The sequence below is a fragment of the Xiphophorus maculatus genome, chromosome 8 (assembly GCF_002775205.1).
Source record: "Xiphophorus maculatus strain JP 163 A chromosome 8, X_maculatus-5.0-male, whole genome shotgun sequence".
NCBI classification, from domain to species: Eukaryota; Metazoa; Chordata; class Actinopteri; order Cyprinodontiformes; family Poeciliidae; genus Xiphophorus; species Xiphophorus maculatus.
Window position 1 is genome coordinate 23,101,973 of NC_036450.1, and position 20,284 is coordinate 23,122,256.

The window sequence follows — 20,284 nt, forward strand, 5'->3', positions numbered from 1 at the left end:
CACCTCTGCTATGACATCACAAATAAATTACTTGTTAATGGACTTGTAGTTTGAAATTTTTCCAGTTTTGCCCGATCTGTTAAACTTAAAATTGGCTGTTTTGTGACATTTGTACAATATCTAGTAAATGGGTGAGTGGATGTAATATTGAGTCCAAATTTCAGAAAGAAATTAAGCTACGGTTTTGAGTTAGCTACGTTATTTGGCACCACTTTTTTTGTGTATATTCAGTTGAAAATATTTAGATTTACATAGTAGCAGTCAAAGTCTCTTCTTTAACCTCTTCAACGTGTTAGCGGGTTCATGAATAATTGAAAAAAACACTTCCTCTCTGCCGTGTTGTCCTGACCATTTAGCAGCTGTTGCTTTGGCTCTGCTGAAATGTGTGCATGCCTCTTGGGAATAAGTTGTTTCCCCGTGTCTTGCTGCAGCTGAGTTATGGTGTGTTCGCATGCATAGCTTTTTGCAGATGATGTAAGCAGAAGCCTAGCAGAGATTAATGAGGTATCCTAAATGGCTGGAGAGACGAATATATTTCACACTGTTGAGCTTAAACAATGTAGCTGTGTTTTTGTTTTTTGCTATAGGAATCAATGACTGATTGAAAATTTCTTTCAACCAAGTGTTGATATTGAGATATTACCCTTGAGATATTTTTCAATAATATCATTTGTTGATTTTTCAGCAAATTCAAGTGACCTCTTTCAGCTGAGGGTTAACTAGGCTAAGTGCTTGTTCGTGATGGACAATAGGAGACTTCAGAAAGCCTCGCAGAATGTGAGGGAAACAATCAGCCATTAGTTAATTAACTGCAGCTTCACATTTGTGTGCCATTTTGTGTGCAGCAGGGAAAGTAACCTGAATCTTCTGGTGACAACAGAAACATGTTTGTGGCTTTTTGTAAACCCCAAAGTTCTGAGCCACTTTTGTTTTGTAACATTCCCCAGCTGTCAGGATGATTAAGACATACACTTTGTTGCTACTAGGTGCTTTTTGGGTTCCTTGAACTTTGTTTGCCTTTTTTAAAATCTTAGAAATTATATTTCGTTTGGCAACACTATGATAAGCTATACACATCCAGCTGACACACAACAGGCTTACCATTTATGAGAATCCTAGTACACTAATGCTTACTCTTGGTTTTGGTTTAGTTTGTCTGTCAGTTCATGCCTAAGGCTGCTAAATCTGCCATAACAAGCTGCTAACTTGGCATTCACCATGATGCAGAACAATGGATATGTTACAGTGAATTTGTAAGCTGTAACGATTTTTCATAAATTTCACTTGCTTCAAAGTCATAACACAAATACCATTCCTTTCTGTAGAACTTGTGTAAAACTACATTGTATATTTAAGCTAGCACAAACCAATTTCTCTCCATCCAACATGCACTGTTTTGTGATAATATTTTTGATTTTTGCTCTAATTTTCCGACTTTTACATCTTTTTGAATATTCCAGTCAAACAAAATTCTTCATAGCAAAATATAAACAATAAAAAGCACATTTCAATCAGCTAGCTTAAAGTATGGTGATAGAATACAAAGACGTCAGCCTTAATATTTCCTGGCAGTATGAGTAGACCTGCTGGGTCCTGATAAACAATTTAATAACAGACACGTTTCTAAACACATAAAGAAACTGCAATATGCTGTTTACTTTTGGTTTTTGTTTGCTTTTATTACCCAGCTCATGTTTTAAGCTGTTGAATTTTCCACAACAGTTTGCTAGCCTAGCCTTTTGTGTGAGAGGCTAACACAACTTTCAGGATTTTGCTTAATTTCTTTTGCAACTATTAGAATCTGCTTCAACATATCAATAGAATGAAAAGTATTCAGAAAAGAAAAAACAACTAAAATTCACAGGGCTGACTTGAAGCATGGTGAGCTAATATTAAGATGCTAGCCTAACTGGGTCAGAGCAGCACTGTTGGCTCCTCAGGATGAATTTGGTAAAATGCCATTAAGTCACAGCAGCTTTAGATTTATTTGGAATTATGTCTTAAGACACCAAATCCATATAACTTCAACATCATGTTTTATTTTGCCCTCATCCAGCTCACGTCGTAAGCTGCTGAATGATCAATAAGCTGCTAACTTTTGATATCACGTGTTGCAAAGTAGTACCGACTGTTTCTTTAAAAACAGATGCCTGCTGTGGCTGGAAACGATTTGACCTGCGATAACTGAGTCCAAACAGTAAATTCGTGAAGCATAAAGCTGAAACTTACTCAAAACTGACTAAGGGAAAGACAAAGTCAGGCTACAACCTTCTATTGGTTCATTATCCCTGTAGGGCAGACCTTTCAAACTACATTCAATCACTTTGTTTTATTGGTTTGACGATATTGATGGGAACTGATTTAAACTGTTCCGAAGGGCCAGTCTCAGCATTTTGTAAATTAAATGTGACCACAAGCCTACTTCTGTTGGACGTCGCCCATAGTCTCAGTACAGTTTCAACTAGTCTGGTTTTAGGACAAAGCATGCGTTCACAATCAAACTAAAACTACATGAGGTAAGCTAGTAGATTTAAAGTTTTTGCTCCATGGATCTAAAATTGGCCATCAGCGAGGAACTTTACACCTCGCTTCCTCAACCAACGCAAACGTTTACGTCGCGCTCTACATTATGCAACTTTGCCCTAATGAGCGTCGCAGACGTCAGCGTCTGCTCGCGTTTTTATGGACATGTGAAACAGTTTAAGTTTCTCCAGGTGCAGCTTCTTTCCTGTGACATGTTTAGATGGAAAATACCAATAAGCAATCAGAAAAGGATGCTTGTTACTGCTGGAGAGCCAGCGATGACTAAACTGTTGGCCTCTGGAGATGGTATGGTTTTGTCGTTTGGACTCAGAGCTCTTTTCTCTCTACAGGTTGTGCAGAACCAAGAGACGAGACTTACATCATCTGGCTTTAACTGAAGAGACTTGCCTGCTTTTATGATCAGATTCCACACAAGAGGTTGGTGTTTCGCCCTTTAATGTCATTTTGCACTATATGCAAATTGGCATCTCTGGTAAGAATTTGTAAAAATCTGAAAATAAATTTGTCTGTTGTCACAAAAGCACAATTTCAGACCGAAGATTTTAGAAACCTCCACAATAGTTGACAGTGGGCATAAATGTCCTTTGTTCCAGTTAAAGTTGCACCTGAGACTTGAATGACTTTCCTCGAATTAAAGTACATTTTCTCTAAACCATCCAATGTAAGATTATGCTAGTGCAACAAAGAGAAACTTTTAAGGTGTACACATTTCTGCTGGTAAGTGGGTTTCTGACTGGCCTGTGAGTCCAGAGTAAAGCTTTTCCTTTGGAGAAAGACGACACAAAGGCAAACACAGCTTCCTGCTATTCTTGTGATGGTAATATTGGGGTTCCTGACACTTCTTCCAAGTGGAAATACCATCTGTTCCCACGGCCTCAATGGTTCTAGCACATGTTGGCCAACATCCGTCTGCCTACAAAGTCTGTCACTTACAATCAGTCCAAACTCAGACTGTCAGTGAAGACATTATCATTGTATTATAGGCATTTTATCATAGCGTCTTAGCAAGTGGCATTGCACCTAGCAATTTCCATTTCCAAAGGTGCATTTTCATTGGAATACTTTCAATATGCTCTATGAAAAAGTTTGCAAATGACCAGGGTTTATGTTCCACAGCAAAATCTGCAAATACTGAACCACAAACAGGTGGGAGGGGCACTGTATTTGGTCACAGTGGCAAGAATTATGATTAGAAAAGTAACGCATGACCTTAGAAAATCAACAACATCCTACGTATTGCTGAGCATGGTGACAGTAGCATCATTGTTGTGGGTATTTTTTTAGCTGATTCTAATGCTCTGCAAAAAGGGATGTAAATTATTCTTCAAATTCAAACATCAAAACTCTGAATTTGATGCGTTTCAAATTCAGACTGTCTGAAGTTTGTTTATTCCTAGCTTCTCATAAAACCTAATATTTTACACCGCCTTGCAAAGCTAGTCTCATAACCCATATAATGTGACTCAACTGGGACTCCTGTACTCCTCACTAAGGCTTCAAATCAATCGTGTGTATTTATCTGGCGAATAAGGAAGTAGTGGGGAGTGTTTTTGAAACAGAGTGAAAACAATGGAGCTGGAAATAATGAGCAGGGTCACCTGTGAAGGCCATTGAATTGGAAAGCCCCCGGCTAACATAACAAACAAACTACTAGTTTGTAGTATGGGCTTAGAGTAGGGAAACGTGGTGTCAGCAGCTCCCTTCCTGTTATCTTGTCCTTGCTGCAGTGTTCTGGTTTCCATCTTCATCTTATTTCTGTCACTATTTGTCACCCAGGTGATATCTTAGTTCATTTATTCATCAAACATGACCCCCTCCCCCACCTCGACTTCCTATATTATCGGCTTTCTTCGGACTCATTTTGTGGCTGTGGGAAACCGCTGTAGTATAATCTGACATGGACGAGTTTCTGTCAGGTTTTTGTAAAAAGGAGCTTGACCGATTCGACACTTCAACACTTGCGTCTTTGTCCGTAAGCCGTTGTCTCTCCACGTCTCACTTTACTCCCTGAAACCAGCCTAACAATAGCAACACACTTCTCCTTTGCTCACATCCCCATCCCATCTCCTTATTTGTCCTCATACCTCATCTCCCAACGTCTTGCTACTCTAGAGTTTCTTTGCAGGGAGCAGGGATAAACATCAGAAAGAGAGAGAGAGAGAGAGGGTGTTGCCAATGCTTTTCAGCAGTGCTTACTTTTTGATTTGAAGCAGAGGACCAGGTTGAGCCCAGAGTGACCCCCTCTCCCTCCCAGGAGCGTTAGGATGAAGCAGGCTCAGAGATCTGCGTTTGCGGGGGAGTTTAGCTTGTTTTGTGCTATTGTGGGAAACTCCGCTGGGAGCAGGAAGGTCAGAACTACGGGGAAGTTAGGATTAAACTTCGCTCTCCCCTGAGCAGAAAACAAAGGGAGAACAACACGTCTGGGACCAAACGCTGAGTCCGTCCATCTTAGTGGAATGACTTTGTTCCCCCTTCAAATTTGGCCCAGAAAAATAGGATTTAAAGTGGAAGGACTCTTTTTGTTGTTTGTGGTACAGGCTGGTCACAGCTAAGCATAATGGAAACAGTGATAGACCTGAGGGCCTCAAATACTGTGGCTCCTTGACATAAGGGCGTGTTTGGGGTCCTCCTTCAGTTAATCAGCTGTCAGAGCAAAGATGCGTCAAGAATTTCTTAAAGGGGCAGTATTATGCGTTTTCCAGACACATAGTGCCATTTTACAGCACAATTAAGTAACATATGACTAAAAAGAAATTTGACTTGAAATCGCCTTAGCGCCTTGAAATCGGGCCTCTGTCTCTTTAAGAAACTCCTGCACTTTCTGAAACTCCGCCTTCAGGAAGTCATCACAGCAATACTCCTCCATTAACCCTTCAACATTTTTACCAGCGTTGCACTGAGCAGTAGTTTGTATGTTGAGCTCAGCAGATGCGCAGTTCCACCAGGTGTTTGCTAATTGCTGGTGGCTAGTCTGAAGGAGCTGAGTGGGGGAGTCGCGATGGAGGGTTGCTCTGTGAGCCGGAAGCTCAGAAGCTGCAGATTCAACCAGGCGCTGTGTCTCAAAGGCGGAGCTAGGTCCACCCAGGCGTCTTGCACAGCTGAGTAGTTGCCGCAGGAGTTTAAACAGTTTCTCAAACATGAAAGAACACATGCAAGAGGCAATAATATTAACTTTTGCATATATTATTAATATAAAGCTCAAAAAAGTCAATTTGACATAATGGTTTCCCTTTAAAGGGACTTTTCACATAGTAACATATTATCAATTTAACACAATGTAAAATCAGGCTGTCAATATCTTTGTTTGAAAGTTAACCAATCTTCTGCCAAAACTGAAATCTCAACATGATGCATCCATTTCAAAGATACACTTTGAAATACTCGTACTGGTAGCATGTAAATTTACGACGAAGGTACACAATGCAGATTTTTATAGCATAGATAGGCTCTAAGAAAGTTAATCTAAAAAACCCCCCAAAATGAAGAATTCCTGCTGTGGACATTTAGGAAAAGGTGTAATGTGCGATAATATTAGTGAATTTTGCCACAGTGATATGATTTGCAATAAACAGTGCTAACGTCTTCCCAGCTAACGAGGAAATTTAATTAAAATGTAAAGCTTTTGTTTCAACCACACAGCCATATTAAAATAAAAGTATAATAAAGTGACTGTGGTCTGATGTTTTGTAGCTTAATGACTTTACCACCTCACCACCAATTTAACATCTAAAACATTTATGCTGCATTAAACAACAAATGTGGCCAAATATATTACAGGGATAAAGATCCTAAATGCACAGTCCTTACATGAACTAACACTTATTGCAGTCTTCTTCTTACCATGCATGTTGCATAGAGTAGTACTGCCATGGTGATGAATTTGCAAAAGACTCTGTTTAGTGGCAGCTCACCTGCATTGCCATATATTTTGGACGCCTCTTTACTTGAGGGTAAAATAAAATGTGAATTGTTCAGTGGCAAACACGTAGCTTCCCCTCCTCACTGTACATGTTGATCAATCATTTTCCTATGTGGTTATTTTTATCCAAATAAATTACATCAGGTGGAAAACTAGTGAATGACAAGAGCCATAATAAACTGACACCCTACAAGCTAGCTCTGACATTCTTCAACAATGAAACAGACAAATTAAACCCAGTTTTCCCACCTTTTTGTGGGTGCCATTTTGAAATGCTAGCTACACGCCTTTGATTTTTGCTCCAGGTTTTCAATGTTTAACATCTGCTTTACAAAGTTGACCCGTGAGCAGAAAATATCGCGGCGTTAGCATGGCACAGTGTAAAATGTTAACCTGCAGTCTTAACTGGTTGTTGTTAGCCTAGCCGGGTTCTCAGTTGCCTAGCAAGACTTGCGTGAACATCTCCTGTAGTTCATCACCACAGTCAAGCAAGCTAAATGCTAACATAAACATGCTCACAGGTTTAATACACTGGATCCCTGCTTTGGGAAGGTGAAATGCCAAGCTGCAATGCTACTTGACATGCTACCCCTTAACAATTGCAAACCAGCCAATCCTGGAGTGCAATTTGTTTCCTTTGGCTCTAATTGGCTGTTACCCCAGGAGCAGAGATAAGAAAGGCTGCAGATGTTAGCTTCTGTGGTAATGCTAAGACGGTTTCCACTGTATGTATCAATGCCTAACCTATGAAGGTATATCTGGTTTTTAAGCTATTAAAATAGGCAACTGTAAGCGTGTTTTGGGTGGCTCTTGTGTATTTTGGTCCCAAACCCCTACATATAGCTTGGGTCTACTGTAGATGTGTTTTGCTGATGAGGTGTTACCTAAAGTATTGTTTTAACCCAATTAAGACAACATCAAGATGTGTTGGTAGGTATTTTAAGGAGTTATGTTTTTCTTTCTTGCCGTCTTGCTCCGTGTCCCATCGTTATCTCCCTCTCTCTCCTTCTATCTCTGTGATGGATGTCTGTGTTGCTGCTGTGGCTCCACCTCCTTAACCCTCAGCTCAGACACCACAAGTTGATATGTAGCTGTTCACTGATGCCATACAGATGGTGTCAGAGTGGGGAGAGGCAAACAGCAAAACGATCTCCGGGCAAGACGTCGCCGGGACCTTTCTCCGTCTGTGGCGGAATTGGCTGACCACCCACTTTGAGGCCGGAGGGGGAAAAAAAAAAATGTCAGATGGTCTTTTGTTTTGTGCCTCCTTCCTGCGCGGGCTCATTGGACCGCGGGTGTTTTTGGTCAGTGTGAGGAGATGAGGCATTGTTGACCTTCCTCCCTCAGAGGCTTATTTGAAGGTTTCCCCTTTCTCCCACCTCCTCCGCATCCCTGAGGAGAACGACTCCTGCTCCCTGTCAGCTCTCAACCGCTCTGACGTACAGTCGGTCGGACTGCATAAACAGATGTTTTCAGGGGAGACAGTAACCATATACTAAAAGATAAAAGAGAAATATTCATGTTTCCCTCCCCATTTAGATCCATGTGTGCAGTTTTTATTATGTACCGTGTAACTGTGTGCTGTAAAACAAGATTTGTGGGATACTTAAGATTGTTTTCTCTACAAGTCATCCAACTATTCCTCACAGTCAGAGGTGCTTTTCCTTACTTGATCCTGCGTGTTGGACGGGTACGCCCCACACCTCTGGCAGGTGCACGCCCTAAAGGGCCGAAAAGCTACACTGTGGGTCTGTTCAACACTCGTGTGCTCTATTTCTTTCCCACGCTCCTGTCCTGCAGGGATTTTCTCACCTTCGACACATCTGCATGTTTATGATCCAGCCATGCTCCCTTGTTGGTTCATAAATTAAACACGCCGTACAGATAACACTTCAAAATGCAGTAAGTATTTTGAAAAAAAGTCTTATTATTGTTCTGTGTTGTACTACGTTTTTTCACATTTGCCCAGGTTGGGTTGGAGGATTTTCTATTGTAAAAACTTAAATCATCATTGCTCAGGTTGTCGTCATTGATGTGGAAATTACAACAAAAACACAGCTGAGTAATGAAGTACAGATTTCCTCTTCAGAATTTCAACCAATAATAATAATAATAATAAAAAAACCTTTTTGAATTCAAAAGCTGACAGAGGCTCAAAAAGATGCTAATGCTAGCTCTACACTGGATGTGTCCAAATTCAGAGGCACCGCTCTTGGTCAACCTCGTCGACTGCAAATACCCAAACTGAGCGGCTTGAATAAGAAACGCAACTAAAATCACATGTGAACAAGTGTTACGGAAGTTTGATTATGTTCAGATAGACGTAGACGGAAAACACGAGAAATACAAATCGACATTCGAAAGGACTTATCAGTTGCCTTTTGTGATGTCACCAGTGGCACATGGAAGCATGGTTGTGGTAGGGTAGATTTTCTTTACACTGAATAATTATAAATCCATTAATAAAAAAAAAACATGTGATCTTTATATATGGCTCTCTAGGTGGGAAAACTACACATAAAGTGAGCTTAGTTGATTTGACAGAAAATTCTGGTGAGTAGCTTTAAATGATATTTACATCTGTGAAGTTCTGCTCTGTCTGTGCGCAACCCTTATATAAATATGGCTTCATATTACTATAAGAAAACATGTGCATTCTGAATCACTTCTTTTATTGTAACAACAATGATTAAAAGGAGCATCCAGCTTGACTTGATCTGTAGGTTCGGTTAAATTTTTCTTCTTCTTCTTCTGTGTGTGTATGTCAAACATCTGTCTCCATGTGGTGGCTGATGGGTTCTTGACGGGACCAGATGTGCAGCAGCCTCTCTCTGCGCGATTCAAACTCAGCTCAGACCTCCATTGCACCGCAGACGTGTAGCGCCGAGGACTGGATTTGTCGCTGCGTATCTGTTGCTGGAGGTTTTCTGAGGGCGGGGAAATGCCAAACAGAGCCGAAAGGAGACACAGCGAGGACATTCACTTTAAATTAAGCCCCAGCATGATGGCAGACGGTCCCTTTGTCTCGGTCGCTCTGCTGTTTTAGGAATTTGTAAAGCAATCGTCATCCAATTTCCCTTCTCAAAAGAAAATGGAAACTCTGTAATCTCTCGGAGGAGTTCATGACTGAATCGATCCATATGGTTCCATAAATCCTTCTTGCCGCTCCGTTTCTTGGTGTCCTTGCGGCGGCCGGGCCGAGGAGCGATGCAACACGGGCCAGCAGGCGCACCTCCGATTGAAAACACGTGGCGATAAAAACCTCATTGAGATATGAGGAATGTCCGGAAATATTGTTTCGACACGGGCCAAAACAAAGCTTTTGGTTACGCTGGTTTCAATTTTAGTTCTTTCTAAAGTAGTTTTTCTTTCTGTCTTAAGCATAAATTTGGGATTGGGTATATATATAAAAAAGAAAATGAATTTACATTAACAACACCTTAATCATTTTCATCATGTAAAAGTGAGAAAAGAGTGCCATTTGTTTGAATTCGTTCCCTCTTGGTAAGTCTGTTGGGGTTTCTTCTAAAGACTGGAATCTCTTCCCATTCTTCTTTGCAGAATAGCTCAATCTCCAACAAATAGTCGAAATAGATCCTTGTCGCAGATTTTCTGTTGGATTTAGGTCTTTGCTTTGACTGGGCCGCTATTATACACAAAAATAGTTTGACCTGAAGCATTCCAAAATAGCTCTGGCTGTTTAGAGTCATTGTTCTGCTGGAAGGTGACCCTTGACCTCAGTTGGAAGTCTTTTGCAGACCCGGCCCGAGCCTGGAGGCATTGTGTTCGAGCCCAATCTGACCCGACTAACTTTAGTGATAGGCCCAACCCAGCAGCGTGACTTCTGTGTTTCCAGCTTTAGCTCCATTTTGTTGCTTGTTGTAGCTGCAGGGTGAGTCAGGTGCAAATTATCTGTAATGAGTGGTTGAGAGGAGGGGAGACACGTGTTACCGCAGTGCAATGCACTCGTTTCAGTCTGATGAACTTCTGCACCCAAGTAACTCTCACCTACGTTTATTTCATCAAGAAGTTAAACTATCTATTCCTCTACTTGGACTGTAATTAGTAGATTAACACAACTTTATATTGTGCATTTGGCTTTCTTTGTCCTAGATGTGCAACCCGACCCGAACCTGGCCTGAATTTCTGTTTGGGTTCAGATCAGGACATAAATCTAAACTAAATCGCTTTCTTCTTTATTAGGTTGTTTGGACTTTCATTTCTCTAGAAGTATTAAAGTTAAGAGGTCTGAATACTTATGCAACTAACACTTACCCGAGTTGTACTTGTAGAAAACAATGAAAGATGCATCATTCAAATTCAGAAGGAGTTTTATTTATATAGCACTTTTTCAGCATCAAGGCAGTTCAAAGTGCTTTATTGATCCCAAAAAGAAATTTCCCTTTCACTTCACAACTATCTGCTACTTTATGTTGGTCTGTCACACAAAATCCCACTGAAATACATTGACCGTTGCAACGGTCAATGCAAAATGAAAAAAATGTGAAAAGTTTAAGGTGTATGAATTGTTTACAAGGCACTGGATGTGACTTTCAGATTTCTTTTAGCCAGCAGGGGGCAGCTTTTTAAACTTCAGAGCTCAACGCTCCACAGAAACACCAAACATCTTGCTTATTTTACTACTTTGATATACTAATGTCAAACATATACACTTTTTATTTCCTCTGCCAATGTAATATTCACATTTTCTCTGAATCAGACAATTCGGCATGTTTGGTCAATCAATAACTGTAATTCCTGAATTGCCATCCCTTCCATGCCTTATTCAAAACAGAGCCTGGCGTTTCATGTTCTGGTCACTCAATAAATTATCTTCGCAGACATCTTGGCTAACCTGCCGGGTTGATTTCGTTGTCCGACCTGTTACTTGTTAGCTGTTTGCTGCCCTGCTTTGCTTCACAGTCGTCGTCTCTCTTCAGATCTACCTGACTCCGCTGACCGAAGTGTGACGGGGGGGAAGATGAATGACCAGCAACATCACGGGCCACTCGGCTGACTCTGTGTGAATGACGCGTTGGCCTGACATGTGGGTCTTTCCTCCTGTCCGATCCTCCGGTCTTTGATGTGAGAGCCCGAGCTCCCATTACCGCTGGAGGAAACTTGTCAGATCGTCTTCGCTCTCACTTCAGCTCCACAGATGTCTTCTCTCTCTGTTTTGGAAGATGATTTGTGGTCAAATCTTGGCATGAATAGCGAGTTCAAAGCACCTAGACGGAGTAGTGGAACCGGGTCTGCTAAAAGCGAGGTTCTGGAGGCGTGGAGGATATAAGCAGACTGCAGTCACGGTGGGTTTCTAAACTGAAACCACAAATGCACTAAGTCACAGATTTTTCTGTGCATGTTGAGAAATGAAATAAGATATTTTTTTGTTTATGGCTGTAAATGGCAAGACACTTTAGCACATGAAAACAATGAAGCACCGCAGAAACTGGTTGTTGTCTTCTCTTTAGTCCGAAAGAAAGTTAGGAATAAACAGATTTGGTCGATAAAAACAAAAGTTTTCTTGGGCACGTTTGGTCAATGAAAAACAGCGCCGTCCCCAGTGTGAAGAAAATATAGTTCGCCGCTAACCATTTGTGAATTCACTTGGTCGTGAATTTCTAACTCCAAAATTCACAGGTCCGCAGAATTTTTTTTTCATGGAAAATATCTACAATATTTGAAAGAAAAAGCATCTTGGGAAGCTGAAATACCTAGCCGCAATGCCACTTGACACGCTATGGGCAATCCAGTTGCCCTTGTATTTGCTACTTTCTTGGTGCCAAACCAAGGCACCAAGTTATTGCCTGTACCCTCAAGAGTGGAGATAAGAAAGACTGTAAATGTTAGCTTCTGCCGTAGTGCTAAGACTGTCAACACTGTTCGCATTAACGGATAATAAGGCATATTTGATGTTGGGAATATATAGATGGACAGTTATACGTCTTTTAGAGAGTTTCTCCACTAGTGTCCGTGGATTTAAAGTATTTGTGACTGTGGGTCCACTGTACTGCCATACATTCTGGTGGGTGTTGGTGCTGAAGTTGGTATCTGATTTGAAGCTTTTCATTTGGTCCAGTAGCAGTTTCCCATATGGTTAAAGTGGCTCATGTCCCAGGATATCAGCAAGCAGCACTTAAAAAAAATAACTAAAAGGTTTTCTATCTATGTGCTCGAAAACATTGCCAGTATGTTTCCTGTTGCTTACTTGGATATGCAGTCAACGGGAGGTGGACGCCTCGCAGTGTTACACCGTGGCATGCTAACGAAGCTAACGTTGAATCCTGATCTCTATTCATAGTAAATAAAAGGACCGTTTCACTTTTTTAGCAGTTTTAGGTTGCTGTTAATTATTTCACCCTGGATATCATAATTTTTCAAAGCAGTTTGTACTGTTTTGATGCTTTTTTGACAGTAGGATTATAGTCGTCGTAAGCTTCAACAAAATCTGGAGGCGTTAGAAGCTTGCCGTTTGACCAAAGAGAGTGTATACATAGCTTGATTATCATGCGAGTTACAAAAGCCTCTTGTTTCTTTTAATTGGCCAAAACAATAAATCGCTGTTTTTAGTGCGAGTGCAAGAAGCAATTGCTTACGGAGATGAAAGGAGAGGTAAATCTCCAGCGTTGGCATTGTAAACTTTGCATCCAGCGCAAAAAAACAGAAAGTTGGCCGGCATCAATAGGATTAACTGAGCGGGCTTAGTGAACAGCCTGTGTGTTTTGTTTTTTTGGAGAAACTGCACATTTGTGATATGCTGAGACATTTTAGTTAAGAGTGTGCAGCTTTTAAATGGCCCATTAACCTCTTCTCATACATCCAACATAACCACAGCATTACAATGAGGCACCAGGGTTTAATAGAAACGGGTCACAGGAGAACTTTTACTAGTTTGAGTTTACAGACTTTCTCGTTTCAAAACAGTTTTTGAACTGTTTTTTGAACAGCCAGGCTTTCTCTCAGCCTGACAGGACGATCTTCCTTTTCAAGCTTCCTGTTGCGCGTTGATCAACTTCTCGGCCTCTCTTCCTGTTCGCGTCGGCCCCCTTTTTTTCCGCCTTCATATGGAACTCGTTTGTGAGTCAAACGCTGCAGAGCTGACGGCACTGTTGGCCGAATGCACTCGCTGCTGCTGTAAGCAGTCCTGGGAGACTTTTCTCCCACCAGCCGGAGAAAGGAAAAGCATTAGTCAGATATGAAGCCATCTGCTAAACCAGTCAATTAACAAATCAGGCCGTCACATGTTTACACAGGGCTGAAGGAGGAGGATGTAAGGGGATCGGTGTGTGTTGTGGTTCAGGGTTTGGTTAACAGCGACTTCGACCAGATGGGGTTTGAGTCCCTGCAAAGTTTACAGAATGAACGGTTTGTAAAATTGCAAAAGCAGAAAATATTTGCAATATTTTACTATCCAAGTTCAAGTAAAGTTTGTGTAAAGATTAAGAATATGTACTTGGCGCTCTGTTTTACAAAGTGACTCAAGGAATTGTTCTCTAACATATTTAGCTACTGTGAAAGTAGCGTATTCTCGTTTTTGAGGAAAATGGAGTGGAAAACTCTTTAGTGGCACAACAGCAATAAAACCCATATAGGAAACCCTGTGTAAATTCAGACTGGCTTTTGACATTTTCCCACCTTTTTTTATTTATTATTTTTGGTAATGCACATTAGGTCTTTGAGACCCTAATCTTTGACAATTTCGTCCAGATAGATGAAATAACTTTAAAAGGAAATTTTTCAATTTTGAGCTGAACTATATTGGTTTGAAATGTAAACTGCTGATTAATATTACAACTAATTAAGGCTTACACAGATATAAAAATGGACAAATTAAAGGAGCAGAATTGTGTAAAATTGACTTTTTTGAGCTCTACATCGTGCAATAATATTATTCCCTCATCAAAAATATACCTGGAGATTTGCCTTGATTCTTTCATGCATGTTTGAGAAATCCCTTCATCTCCATGGCAACCATTCAGCTGCGCAAAACATCTAGCTCCGCCTTGGAGACGCAGCTCCTCCTCAGAGCTGCAGTTTCTAATCTTCAGCGTTTCCGGCTCACAAAGCACCTCTCCCCCCATTCAGCTCCTTCAGACTAGCCAGCAGCAATTAGCAAACGCCTGATGGAACTACACATCTGCTGAGCTCAACATACGAGCTTCTTCTCTGTGCAACGCTGGTAAAAAACTTTGTTAAGGGGTTAAGAGACGAGCCATGTTGTGATGACTTCCTGAAGGCGGAATTTCAGAAAGAGCAGCTTTAAAGAGACAGAGATATTTAATTTTGTTTAAATCTTATTTGATACATACAACATTTTTATGACAACTGAAGGTAACAGTAACTTGATTGTGCTATAAAATGGCACTGTGAGTGGAAAAGATGCTTTGTGTACAATTTATTATTATTTACTACCCAAAGAACAGTGTGATTTTTATCCACAACTGTGTTTTGTGGGGTACTCTTAAAGTGTAAACTCCTTTGTGAACTGGTGGTGAGATGTTCGCCTCGGTTGACGAGGGAGAAGGTGAGAGAAACTGAGACTGAAAGGGAAAAGGAAAGCGAGCCCTTCTGCTGCTCCGCCGCTTTGTTTTTTTAACCCAGATTCTCTGCTGAAATATGGCCACCATGTGGACCCTCTCAAGTCGCGCAGCTCCAGCTGCAGGCTCGGCCAATCAGACGTGGCTCGGCTGTCCTGGAGGAGGGACGAGGGGAGGGTCCCGCAGTCGGAGCGGGAGGGGACGGTTTTAAAGTGTGTGTGCAAGAGAGGAGAGTCATTGCAGAGGAGCAACATCTCATGGAGAACTGGAGGAGACCGATGGAGACAGGTCGGACTGTTACCCGGATTTTCGCTCTCATTTTCTTGTGCTGAGTTCTTCGTTTAACTGAGATAGCTCTCCAGGTTTCTAGGAGATTTTGTGAAACTTCTTGGCTGATGTGACATAATAGAAAGTTTACGCCTTTAATTTGAACTGCAGTGAATGTTGAGCAGATGTGCAGAAAAGTTGGGACAGATTCGCTTCGTCAGGGTGGAAAATCTGACCTGTGATGTCATTACTACCATGCCAGTCTGTAATTTTCCTTAAAGAATATCAGGACCGAGGCTTTTGTGTGGGCCACAGTTATACATGACAACTGTGTTTTCTTTGCAAGAGAACGACTTCGTCATTGTTGCAGAGTTTTGAGACTCTTTGTAGATTTTCCTTGACGTGATTTCACCAGACGTCGCTACTGCCGGTCTAATGCCCTCGGTGACCGGCAGCTTCCTGCATTCCCTCTCAGCGGCTGCTGGGGCCTCTCATTCAAACACATCCTTGCAGATTATAAACACCCCTTTTGTTTTATGTCATTGCTTTCCTTGCGTGGTACAAAGGAATCGATGTGAAAGCGAAGAAATCTAGTTATCTGTAGCGGCGCTGGATGAGTTTTAGTGGTGGACGTTTGAGCTCCCCTGATGGATTGACTCCCTCTTAACTCTTCCACCAGCCCTAAACAAACACTCACCATGGTGACGCGCGACTCCAGTCCTGACAAGTCCATAGATATGCAGATTGCTTCCTGTCGGTGGTACTGTGGAAAGGCGCTTCCTGCTGTGTTGTTGAAGTGGAAAGAGAGCAACTCTGTGGGCCGTCTGAACAGGAGGTGTGCTCCTAGAGGCTTTAAACGGGTTCAGAGTGAAATAATCCAGAACCAGGAGTACCCTCTGCTTTCCCTGGTCCTGCTTGGTTGTACATATTAACGTATAACTGGTGTTCGAACTATTGAAAGAAGCGATTATATGCATTTCTTTGAGAGGTTTGGCTAACTTCAGCTGTTCTCGGGTGGTTGTGGTTTCTAATCCATTGAATATTGGGGTCCACTGTAAATATCTTAGGGAGGCCTTAAGTATCTTGCGATTTCCTCAATTTCCTTATCCTGTGTCCAATTGCTGTCAGCCTAAAATAGTTTTTTCAAACTTGACCCCTTGATTCCTGTTGTATGTTTGAAACTTTTAGTTTGAAGTAAGCAAGGAAGTAGTTCTTGGACTATCTCATTCCACCAAGAGTCGACTAAGAAAGACTCATCATCCAATTGGTTGGCAACAGTTACTTAAGTCCTTGAAGAAATGTTTTGAGTCGTTCAATTTGAGTTCACGATAGAAAAATGTTGTGAGAGTGACAAATGATAGGAATAATTTAGAAGCGCTGGGACTGTCTTTAGGCACAAAATCTATCAAACCAGAAAGACTGAGCTGCCTTTTAGGGGTAAAAGAGCATTTTCAATCTTTTTTTAAGTGTTAGGACACTCCTAAAGTTAGATTTGTATAAAAATCTGACCCATAATACTCTAGACTCATTATTGAAAACAATGTTTGTAGTTCGTGGAGAAAAAAAAAACCCTGCAAATGTTTCCCAAAGCTTCGCTAAAGTCTTTTCATGAATTCAGTAATATGGAAAGACTACTCTTGTGAATTGGGTGTATTGTAACGCTGCTGCGCTTTAGCTTACTACCAAATATAAAGTTGTGAATCTTGTACCAACTTCAGCTTAAGTAGTAAGATAAAATGTTTACCACATTACTGCACAATTGTCTTGTCTATCAGCTCTTGATTTCTTTTCTATGCTGTAAAAAATGTTACCACAATACCATCTTAAAACCAGCTAAAAGAAACTTCACTATTATTTTTGTCAGATGACATCATATTCAATGCAGATAAACAACAATCTCTGAACCTGGCTTTTTTACGAGAACTTTAGTCATATTTTGGTATTGCGAGATCATCTTTGTTTCATGGAAATTTGATTGTCTCATTTAGCAAATAATCAATATTTTGACTGTGTCCAGGTCAGCTAAGCAAAAATAGTGGAAATATATTTTATTCTGAGTTTTTTTGACATGCCATAACTTAATACAAGCTCAGATGTCTTTGAAAGGTAAGGGAATTTTTGCAAAAGCTATAAAGTAAACTACCGTCACATTTAATGTCAACAGGGTAAAGTATAATTAGATTAATATTCAAGCAAGCAAATTTATGACTTCATGAATATCTGAAAAATTATAGAATCTCTCACAGGTACCAATCAAATTTAAGCAAGCAAACTTTAGTAAAAAAGTGGTTTTTCACAACTGGCACCGACTGATCCGCCTCAGTGCACATTACTGAAACAAATGTTGACAGAAATCCACAAAAACACAGTAGTATGTTTTGCTCATTGAGCCAGCTATCTGATTGGTTTGGCTTTACAATGAAAGTTGAGCTTTTTCCTTAAACTGACTCCATGCTGAGTCACGTTAAGGATGTTACTCAGTACTTTCTGAAACGTCATCTCTAAGGTCTTTGAAAGCTATCGAAGCCTTTTATTCTCTTGACGACAATAGTGTAGAAATCCATCGCTGTGAAATCTGATGGCGATTTGGTAGTTCTCTACTCTCTATGGGAAATTTAAGAGTTGAGATGACATCCCGCCTTCAATTTGTGATCTGATTATTTGATTAGTGGAGCTGGCGACAGTTTAGGGGTCTGCTGACAATAGTTCAAAGGAAAAGTGACTAACTAAATTAAATGTCATGTTACTTTGTTAATCCCCAAATGAAATTAGCTAACATGATTACTCTCTTTTGTTGTTTCATTATCAAAGTGCTTACTTTTTGTGGGACAGACTGTAAACAGTCATATGTAGACACACATTTTTAAATCTTCTACCATCCTTCAACAACACTGCATGTATTGCTGTATCATCAGCGTAACGCATCACATGCTAGCTGTGCAGCATCGTCCTTGTTGCAGTTCTAATACAGTTCAACATCTTACAGAATCATTGCGCGTCTTTTATCATTCTGATCATTCAAATTCATCAATTAACCACAACAGACCGCACTTTTGTCCTGCCTGGAAACCCCTGGTTGTCTTCTGATTCTGGGTCCAGCTCGGGTTTCCTGCGAGCAGTTGCCTTCGAGCTTTGGGGGGGGCACATGTGTCAGATGTTGAGAGTCCTTTAAGTAGTGGCGGTCATGGGGATTAGAGTGGGAGGTCAGTGGGGTAGTTGCTGCAGTCTGGGGGTTTTAAACTCCTCTTTGGATGTAAACTGAACCTCGAATAATCCCCCGTCTCCCCCCCCCGGGTTACTCAGAGTATTAGGGACATCATAAATCCAAGTTGAGCCCCACTTAGATGGACCTCTCTATCTTGGGAAACTTGGGTTCAGATCCGTGTGTCTGGGAGCTCTTGGCAGACGTCTGGGCACATGTTGCCACAAATACCAGGCACATTAACGGAACTGGACTAGTTTTACATCTTCAAATCCCCTTTCGAGACGAACCTTAGAGAAGCAAGGAATTGTGCCTCTAGCTGGCACGCGATTCAACCACATTGCAGCTAGGCGAAGGTCAAAGGTTAAATGTCCAGGTCGTGCATGCTCCATATTCCCCCAGCTGGTTTGGATTCTTTCAGCTCCGGTGTGTTTTTCAACTATATTCCTGTCAGTGAGGAATTAGTCTTCGCAACGGGCCGGCAAATGTTTGACCCCGACCCCTTTGGACGGCCCGTTTGTCTCACGTCCTCGCGTCAGACCGCGTCTCTTGTCAAAACACTGCAGAGACATCAGCTGTATGAGTGCGAGAGGTGGAGCGGAGTCTTTGAAAGAGCTTTGCCTTTGTTCCCGGAGCTTTTCATGGTGAGGCAACGAGAACATTTGTGATTCATGGAGTTAACTTTAGTCCAACTCCAATGGAGTCGGCTGTCTGCGCCCGATCTTATGAGCTCCTCTGTTTTACACAATCCAAACATACACAGTGCTAGTTTGTGCAAACACACACACACACCACCCTGCATAAGACCAGAGATCTGGGTCACTTTGTCTGCTAGAAGAAAAAAAAAAGAAAGAAGACTTGTCTTGATATCGCCACAGGATGACGTAGACCAGAGCGTGCGCTCGCATGTGTGCGTGTGCACACTGCTCTTAAAAACACATACACACACACACTTGAGATGTGACCACAAAGGGACCAGCATTCCTCCTATCCCTTGCTGGGAGGGATCACCGGGGACCGAGGGATGGAAACCTCTCAGTGCGGCCGGCACACGTGTCAACAGCGGTCCCCTGCTCTCTCTGCTGCCCTGCCAAACTCCGGTCGGAGAATGACTAACAGACTCCCAAGAGGCAGCAGGGAAACCGAGGCAGGGAGGGGAAAAAAAAGTAGACTCAAAGAGAAGAAACAGCTTTGAGATTTGGCCCAGAGCTGTATTTATAACATGAGCACAAAGGCTTGTATAAGCACCTTTTAATCTTCTCTGGCATCCCCGCTGCTCTTTTAATGTGCGCTCAGCTTACATTTGTTAATGCCTCTCATAGATAAAATCTCATACTTTTGTTAACTCACTGAAAGTTCGCTTGTTTTGTTTCCAGAGGCTTTTTGGAGATTCTACTTGGGGTTTGGATAGAGAAGTCGTGAACGAGGAGGTCCTTTATTCTCTTGCAATTAACCAGAATCTGTCGTTTCAGTCACTCGACTGAAAAGAGCTGTTTTACAGCCTAATAAATCAAGCTAAGCTACCTAATCTATGAAATTTTATACAATTGTCGATGTAAGGAAAATAACTCCGGGGAAAGCTTATGTTTCAGTTGGAACAGCATGAGTAGCTCGAATTTGGAAAGAAATCCAGTTGAATAAGTTGTTGCTTTGTCAGGAATTGCTGTGTTTCACTAAACGGTGGCCAAAGATGACAGGTTTTGCAATCTTTTTGGGGATGTGTGTGAAGCAGCGTTTACTAGAAAAGTCAAGAACTTCCCAAATATAAAGCCATTACAGTCCTCTTTCGATAACGCGCCGTTCCCATCAGAGCAT

The 20,284-nt window shown here is 41.4% G+C and overlaps 1 protein-coding gene across 2 annotated transcripts in view; it reads left to right on the top strand.

Moving 5' to 3' along the window:
* lhfpl2 (LHFPL tetraspan subfamily member 2) overlaps positions 1–20,284 on the top strand; it is a 49,580-nt gene that overhangs the window by 18,312 nt on the left and 10,984 nt on the right. The window contains exon 2 of one of the 2 annotated variants that reach the window (XM_023338691.1): positions 2,874–2,961. The gene's annotated coding sequence lies outside the window, so the exon portion shown is untranslated. Of the gene's footprint in view, positions 1–2,873; positions 2,962–15,241; positions 15,289–20,284 lie in introns of those variants that run through there. The other variant, XM_005802440.2, reaches the window with a different exon arrangement.